This window comes from Grammomys surdaster, unplaced genomic scaffold (genome assembly GCF_004785775.1).
Source record: "Grammomys surdaster isolate TR1022 unplaced genomic scaffold, NIH_TR_1.0 263, whole genome shotgun sequence".
Taxonomy (NCBI): Eukaryota; Metazoa; Chordata; class Mammalia; order Rodentia; family Muridae; genus Grammomys; species Grammomys surdaster.
Genome location: NW_021604704.1, coordinates 899,524 through 907,468, shown reverse-complemented (window position 1 = coordinate 907,468; position 7,945 = coordinate 899,524).

Genomic DNA, 7,945 nt, shown 5'->3' with positions numbered 1-7,945 from the left:
GTCTTCAAATGCCCCCTCCTTCAGTTTCTGTCCCTCACTTTGTCTCCATATTTGCTCCCTTGAGTATTTTGTTGCTCCTTCTAAGAAGGACCGAATCACCCTCACTTGGTCTTCCTTCTTTATGGGCTTCATGTGGCCTGTGAGTTGCATCTTGGGCATTTCAAGGTTCTAGGCTAATATCCAATAATCAGTGAGTGAATACCATGTGTCTTCTTTTGTGATTGGCTTACCTCACTCAGGATGATAATTTCTAGTTCCATCCATTTACCAAGGAACCTCTCGAATTCATTGTTTTTAATAGCTGAGTAATACTCCATTGTGTAAATATACCACATTTTTTTGAATCCATTCCTCAGTTGAAGGACATCTGGGTTCTTTCCAGCTCCTGGCTATTATAAATAAGGCTGCTATGAACATAGTTGAGCATATGTCCTTGTTATATGTTCGAGCATCTTCTGGGTATATGCCTAGGAGTGGTATAGCTGGATCCTCGGGTAATGCTATGTCCAATTTTCTGAGGAACCGCCAGACTGATTTCCAAAGTGGTTGCACCATCTTGCAGTCCCACCAACAATGGAGGAGTGTTCCTCTTTCTCCGCACCCTCGCCAGCATCTACTATCACCTGAGTTTTTAATCTTAGCCATTCTGACTGGTGTGAGATGGAATCTCAGGGTTGTTTTGATTTGCATTTCCCTGACGACTAAGGATGCTGAACATTTCTTTAGATGCTTTTCGGCCATTCGAGTTTCTTCCGTTGAAAATTCTTTGTTAAGCTCTATACCCCATTTTTTAATAGGGTAATTTGGTTGTCTGGAGTCTAATTTCTTGAGTTCTTTGTATATATTGGATATTAGCCCTCTATCAGATGAAGGATTGGTAAAGATCTTTTCCCAATTTGTTGGTTGTCGTTTTGTCCTATTGACAGTGTCCTTTGCCTTACAGAAAGTTTGCAATTTTATGAAGTCCCATTTGTCAATTCTCGATCTTAGAGCATATGCCATTGGAGTTCTGTTCAAAAACCACATGATCATCTCACTAGATGCTGAGAAAGCATTTGACAAAATTCAACATCCCTTCATGATAAAAGTCTTGGAAAGATCAGGAATTCAAGGCCCCTACCTAAACATAGTAAAAGCAATTTACAGCAAACCAGTAGCCAACATCAAGCTAAATGGAGAGAAACTTGAAGCAATCCCACTAAGATCAGGGACTAGACAAGGTTGCCCACTCTCCCCCTACCTATTCAATATAGTACTGGAAGTCTTAGCCAGAGCAATTAGACAGCAAAAAGAAGTCAAAGGGATACAAATAGGAAAGGAAGAAGTCAAAATATCGCTATTTGCAGATGATATGATAGTATACTTAAGTGACCCCCAAACTTCAACCAGAGAACTCCTAAACCTGATAAACAACTTCAGCAAAGTGGCTGGTTATAAAATCAACTCAAACAAATCAGTAGCCTTCCTCTACATGAAAGATAAACAGACTGAAAAAGAAATTAGGGAAATGACACCCTTCACAATAGTTGCAAATAATATAAAATACCTTGGTGTGAATCTAACCAAGCAAGTGAAAGACCTGTATGACAAGAACTTCAAGTCTCTGAAGAAAGAAATTGAAGAAGATCTCAGAAGATGGAAAGATCTCCCATGCTCATGGATTGGCAGGATTAATATAATAAAAATGGCCATCTTGCCAAAAGCAATCTACAGATTCAATGCAATCCCCATTAAAATCCCAACTCAATTCTTCACAGAGTTAGAAAAGGAAATTCTCAAATTCATATGGAATAACAAAAAACCCAGGATATCGAAAACTATTCTCAACAATAAAAGAACTTCTGGAGGAATTACCATCCCTGACCTCAAGCTGTACTACAGAGCAATAGTGATAAAAACTACTTGGTATTGGTACAGAGACAGGCAGGAAGATCAATGGAATAGAATTGAAGACCCAGAAATGAACCCACACTCCTATGGTCACTTGATCTTTGACAAAGGAGCTAAAACTGTCCAGTGGAAAAAGGACAGCATTTTCAACAAATGGTGCTGGTTCAACTGGAAGACAACATGTAGAAGAATGAAAATTGATCCATTCTTATCCCCTTGTACAAAGCTCAAGTCTATGTGGATAAAGGACCTCCACATAAAACCAGATACACTGAAACTAATAGAAGAGAAGGTGGGGAAAAGCCTCGAATACTTGGGCACAGGGGAAAAGTTCCTGAAATTGAATGATTTTATATATGCAGACTGGGTTCTCTATTTTAGGAGTGTTATGGGTCCAGAATGGTGCCTGTCTTTTCTCTTTCCCATCTGAAAAACTGTCAATTAAAAGACCTTTCCAAAGGTTTTAACCACAAAGCACTTCATTTTTTTTTTAAAAAAATGTAAACATATTTTTTATTTAAGAAGAATCATGCCAGCATATGCTGGCCAACCCAAGTTTATTATACGAGCTCTATCCTAAATGTAAATTTAAGCCTCTAGATGCTCATGTGAGGACTCAAGGTCTTTAAAGTTTCGCCCATACGAAGAGCAAAGATCTAGATTTTCTCTCCTGCTCTATCTTGTAATTCAAAAGCATTTTAACTAACTTAAAAGATTCAGTGATGTCTTAGATAGTCTCCAGTCCATAAGGAGTTGCCTCAATTCATATCAAACTGCAATGAGAACTCTCAGTACTAATCTGTTCCAGTTGTGTGTATTAACTTAGTCCTGACTCATCTTGAAATGATTTAAATGCCTGACTTGGCAAGAGGTCTAAAAGTATTCAGGTTGTTAACATTGAACTGTTGAATATTGAAAACCTCCTGAGTTTGCAGTTTACCCCCCTCTGCTTCTTAGAAAATCAATTATTCTATCCTAATGATATCAACCATATTAAGCTACAGTTTGAGTATTAAAATGATTTCCAGTATAGATGTGCTTAAACATGTAATGGGAGTTGAGAAACACTATATGTGAGGTTGCTTACCACAAAGTTAACATGGCTTTTGAAACAGAGGAACAAAAGTCATTTCAAGAGATTGATAATCCCCTTCATAGATATGAAGGCCAGTTGGCTTTTCTCCATAGTTAGGATGAGAATTGGTTTTTAAAAAGCACACCTTTTGTCATAGCTGTTAAATATGGTCTCATATTACACTGAAAAAAATTAAACTTTACTGAAGGACTGTGAACTATGTTTTGTTTGATGGTTGTGAACTTGGTACCTAATGTTCCATGTTTAAAGTTGGTCCTAGAGCTACATATGGGCATATGCATATGTATATCATTTGCCACTGAAGTAAGATACTGTCTGTATGGTACTGAGTTTTGTTGTTGCTCTTAATAAAATATGATACCACCCTTCATTTAGATAGGCTTCTGTGTTTTGGCTGATAGTTTATTAGAAGGTTTAAATGGCTTCTCATAGCTAGAAGTCTACAGAGGATGAATGTTTAAAAAGCACTTGATAATGAGACTCCAAATTCTTTTTTTTTTAAAAAAAAAGATTTATTTATTTTATGTATATGAGTACACTGGTGTTCTCTTCAGACACAGAAGAGAGCATTGGATCCCATTACAGATGTTTGTGAGCCACCATGTGGTTGCTTGAACTCAGGACCTCTGAAAAAACAGCCAATGCTCTTAGCCACTGAGCCATCTCTCCAGCCCTAGACTCTGAATTGATACTAGGTTTGATCTTCATGTTATGAAGGTTGACTTGGAGTAGATCAAATGCTATAACACTATAATAGGCCTGACTGGGCTGCAGGTATGGATTCTGACTAGTTTTCTCACCTAACTACCATACAATGCCTTGAGCAGATCATTTGGGTTCTCAGCCTCAATTTACACATCTGTAGAAAGACAATCTTCTGTTTGATATCTTCTAGGGATTTTCTTCATAACAACATTATGTGATAAGTGCATTCTGTTGTTGTCACTATTTCTTGTCACCTTTTGGGTTTCCTAGAAATAGACGGAGATGCTGGGTCAGAGCAGAAAGTTTGCTAGAGACAGCGTTCTAAAGAGGATGAGGAAGGTGGGTTTGTGCAGAGGACAGTCAAAGTGCAATGCAGTTGCAACTGAAAACTCAGCACATTTGAATGGGAAGGTAGGAAGGTTGCTAAGACTTGCCCCCCCATCAAGGCAAGATCTATATTTTAGTCCTATCAGATACTCTCTGTAAGGGAGTGTGACTACAGACAAGACTAGTCCAGGAAGAATTCATAGTAAGAATCTACAAGTGCGATTCTCATGTCCTAATGAGAAATTGAGATCACCCTGTCTTCCCAACAGCTGGGGGATCCAGGATGCAGCTAAAAGTGAATAGCAAGCATGAGACCGTATAGAGAAATAAAGACTAGATGACCTAGGAATTGTGTGTTGTTCTGAAAGGTACAAATTCCCTTTGATAACTGTAGGCCAATTAAAGGGGCTGCTAAAGGTTTGCTTGGCATGATTAAATTGTCCTCGGGTTCCTGTTTTTTTTTTTAAATAAATTTTTTTTATTCCCTGATTGCCAAATTGTTTTTGGATGCCTTTCATCCTCTGAGGAAGGAATCACAATACCAGCAACCATTGAGTAAAATTACTAGGAGTGGGTAAAAGAAGGTCAAACAACAACAAGCCAGAAAACACAGCAAAAGCCCTCTTTAGTGACAGCCCTGGCAACACTTCCTGTTCATATGTCCTGCCCATACATGCATATTCACATAGCTGTGTCATGGCTGGCAAGAGCAGTGCCAGCCAACATGTGGGGATGGGTGGAGAGACTTCTCAGCATTCTATAGAAACCACTACCCTTCTGGCAGTCTTTGATCTGTGCTGACTGATACAATTCTTTTCTAGTAGACAGGACCACAATGTGAAATAGGTTAAATCTAAAACTAATGCTGTTCATGGTACACAGAAGAATCCATAAACTCCCTAGACAGAAAAACCTGGTGAGCCCTCGAAAGGAGGATGACAGCATAGGAAGGCACTATGTAACAGCAACAGATTTTTTCCACTCACATGGGGCTTTTGTTCCCTTTGGCAAGGCCATTTTTTTCCTAGTCTAAAGATAAGGCAGGACTCAAGAGATAAGTGCATTTGAATCTGAGTGATTGATTTAAACTGAAGTCAAGTTTCTCAAGGTAGCTTTGGAGGCCTCTTGCAAAAACTTCGGCTAGAGAATACTTCTATGTGGGGAAAATTACAGTGCTACAGTGGTGGTGTCCCGGGGGGAGGGGGGGTTTCCACGCTGCGGCTGGTACCACATGCAGGAGGAGGTCTAAGGTTCCAACGGCCTGGAGGCTTTGGCGGTGGCAGGCCCCAATGACACGAGGAAGTCCTTGGTTCCTAAAGGATTTATTGTCATGGCAGATGGTGGATGGATTTGGATGTACCCCCATAAAACTCAGGGCAGTCCCAAGTTATATAGGGAGGGAGAAAGGGGGAGGATGGGGGAGGCATGCTTAATTTGCTCCACCCTCTGGCCTTCATTAGTATGTAAATCCCTAGAGCCTGAGGCCTCTAGTCACGCCCTCTACCTGTGCACTTTGGCAGGGGCTGTAATGGCCTGCCTACGTGACTGAGTTTTAAGGCGACTAGACTGCTTTTCAGGACCCTGGGTTCTTGGGGTGTGCCAAACTCCTGCCAGTTCTCATGCAGAGTCTCGGAGTTCTAGGCAACTGCCCAACCATGACCCAGAATACCCTTACGCAGTCCCACACTTCTAGACATCCCTTAAATCATGTGTAAGCATTTTGTCCACTGACTTAACCTCCTTTACAGTCACACCTCTGTGTGAACCAGCTTTTCCTATTAACGAGCCTCAGATATTTACCGTGAACCACTGAAATTCATGAATGGACTGGGGAAGAATGGAGTGGTATAGCATGGGTGTATATGGGGGAGGGGAATGCTGTTTGATGAAAGGAGAATGGGAGAGATGCTTAAAGATTCACAGAATAACACACTAATGAGAACCCTAAGAAGTCTACAGCAACAATTTGCAATCATTTGTTATTAAAATACTCCTAGACTCACAATGCTTACTTTGCAGGGTTCACAGTAAAGATGAAATAGTGCAGGCAAGGCCTTAGCATAGATACTCCCCACCAACCTTTTAGAATAGTAGCAGATATAACCTTGGATTTCTTAAAATCACTCAAATAATACTCAACACCTGTGTGCTAGGTTAGCCACTATGGGATTAAGTAGTGAATCAGGCAAGCATGGCCTCCCTCAGGGAGCACACGTGTAATTAGAGACGCCAAGTAATTCATTAACTAGGGCTCTGTTCAGTGCCCCAAAAAGGCACAGGTTACTACTAATGGAGGGTGAGGGTGTAGTCTCAAAGCTCCAAAAGGATCACCGTATGCAACATGTCAGGGAACTGCCTGCAGAAGACAAAGGAATTAAAACAGAGATGACACAGCTCATCACAAAAAGCATCATCACATATCAAAAGTATCAAATGTTACATTCCATTTGTCCTATCGACTACAGTCCAATACATCAGACTTTCACCCACATCTCCTCTCTGCACAGCCCCTTTCTGCCTTTGGAGCTCTTTGAGAATTTCACATACAATATTTATTTATTTATTAATCATTCCATCCGCTTACATCTCAAATGATATCCTACTTACCTGTTATCCCTCCACAACCCCCCCATCCCACATCTACCCTCTCCCCCCTCCCCTTTGCCTCTATGAGGGTGCTCCCCCACCCACTCACCCTCTCCTGCTCCACCACTCCAGCATCCCCCTACGCTGGGGCATCAAGCCTCCACAGGACCTAGGTGCTCCCCTCCCATTCATGTCAGGCAAGGCCATCCTCTGCTATCTATATATCTGGAGCCATGGATCCCTCCCTGTACACGCCTTGGTTGGTGGTCTAGTCTCTGGGAAAACAGGGTGGTCTGTCCAGCCGATGTTATTCTTCCTATGGAATTGCAACCCCTCTCTGCTCCTCCAGTCCTTCTGACAGCTCCCCCACCAGAGTCTCTGAGCTTAGTCTGATGGTTGGCTCCAAGCATCCACATCTGCATTGGTCAGTTGCTAGCCGAACTTCAGCAAGCACATCTTGGCAACAGCAACAGTGTCAGGTTTGGTGTCTGCAGACAGGATGGATCCCTTGGGGCAGTTTCCAGATGGCCCTTCCTTCAGCCTCTGCTCCATTTTTTGTCCCTGTTCCTCCTTTGGATAGGAACATTTCTGGGTTAAAATTTTTGAGATGGGTTGGTGGACCCATCCCTCGACCGGGGGCCATGACTATCTACTGGAGGAGGTCTCTACAGTTTCTATCTCTCCTCTGCACATTTTGGCTAAAGTCATCCCCATTGGGTCCTGGGATCCTCTCCTTTCCCTGGCATCAGAGACCCTCCAGTGGCTATCCCCAGTTCCTCATCCCCAACTGCTACATATTTTTGTTCAATTTTTTGACCCTCTGTACTTCTCTCCCGTCCCCTTTAGTTCCTGATACTGCCCCCTTATTTCCTCCCCTTCCTCTCTCACTCTCAGGTCCCCCCTCCCTCCACTCCCAGCAATCATCCTGTGCCTCCCTCAATTCAGAACTGAAGCACCCACACCCTGGTCTTCCTTCCTCCTAAGCTCCATATGGTCTGTGGGTTGTATCATGGGCATTCTGAGCTTTGAGGAGCAGAGAGGGGTTGCAACTCCATAGGAAGAATAACATCGGCTGGACAGACCACCCTGTTTTCCCAGAGACTAGACCACCAACCAAGGCGTGTACAGGGAGGGATCCATGGCTCCAGATATATAGATAGCAGTGGATATAATATCCACTTAGCAGTGAGTACATACCATGTGTGTCCTTTTGTGTCTGGGTTACCTCACTCAGGATATTTTCTAGCTTCATCCAATTGCCTGCAAATCAATATGATCCCCTCTCTAATGCCTCCCAGATATACTTCTAACTTTGTGTCATCCTCTTCTCTTCTCTTCTCT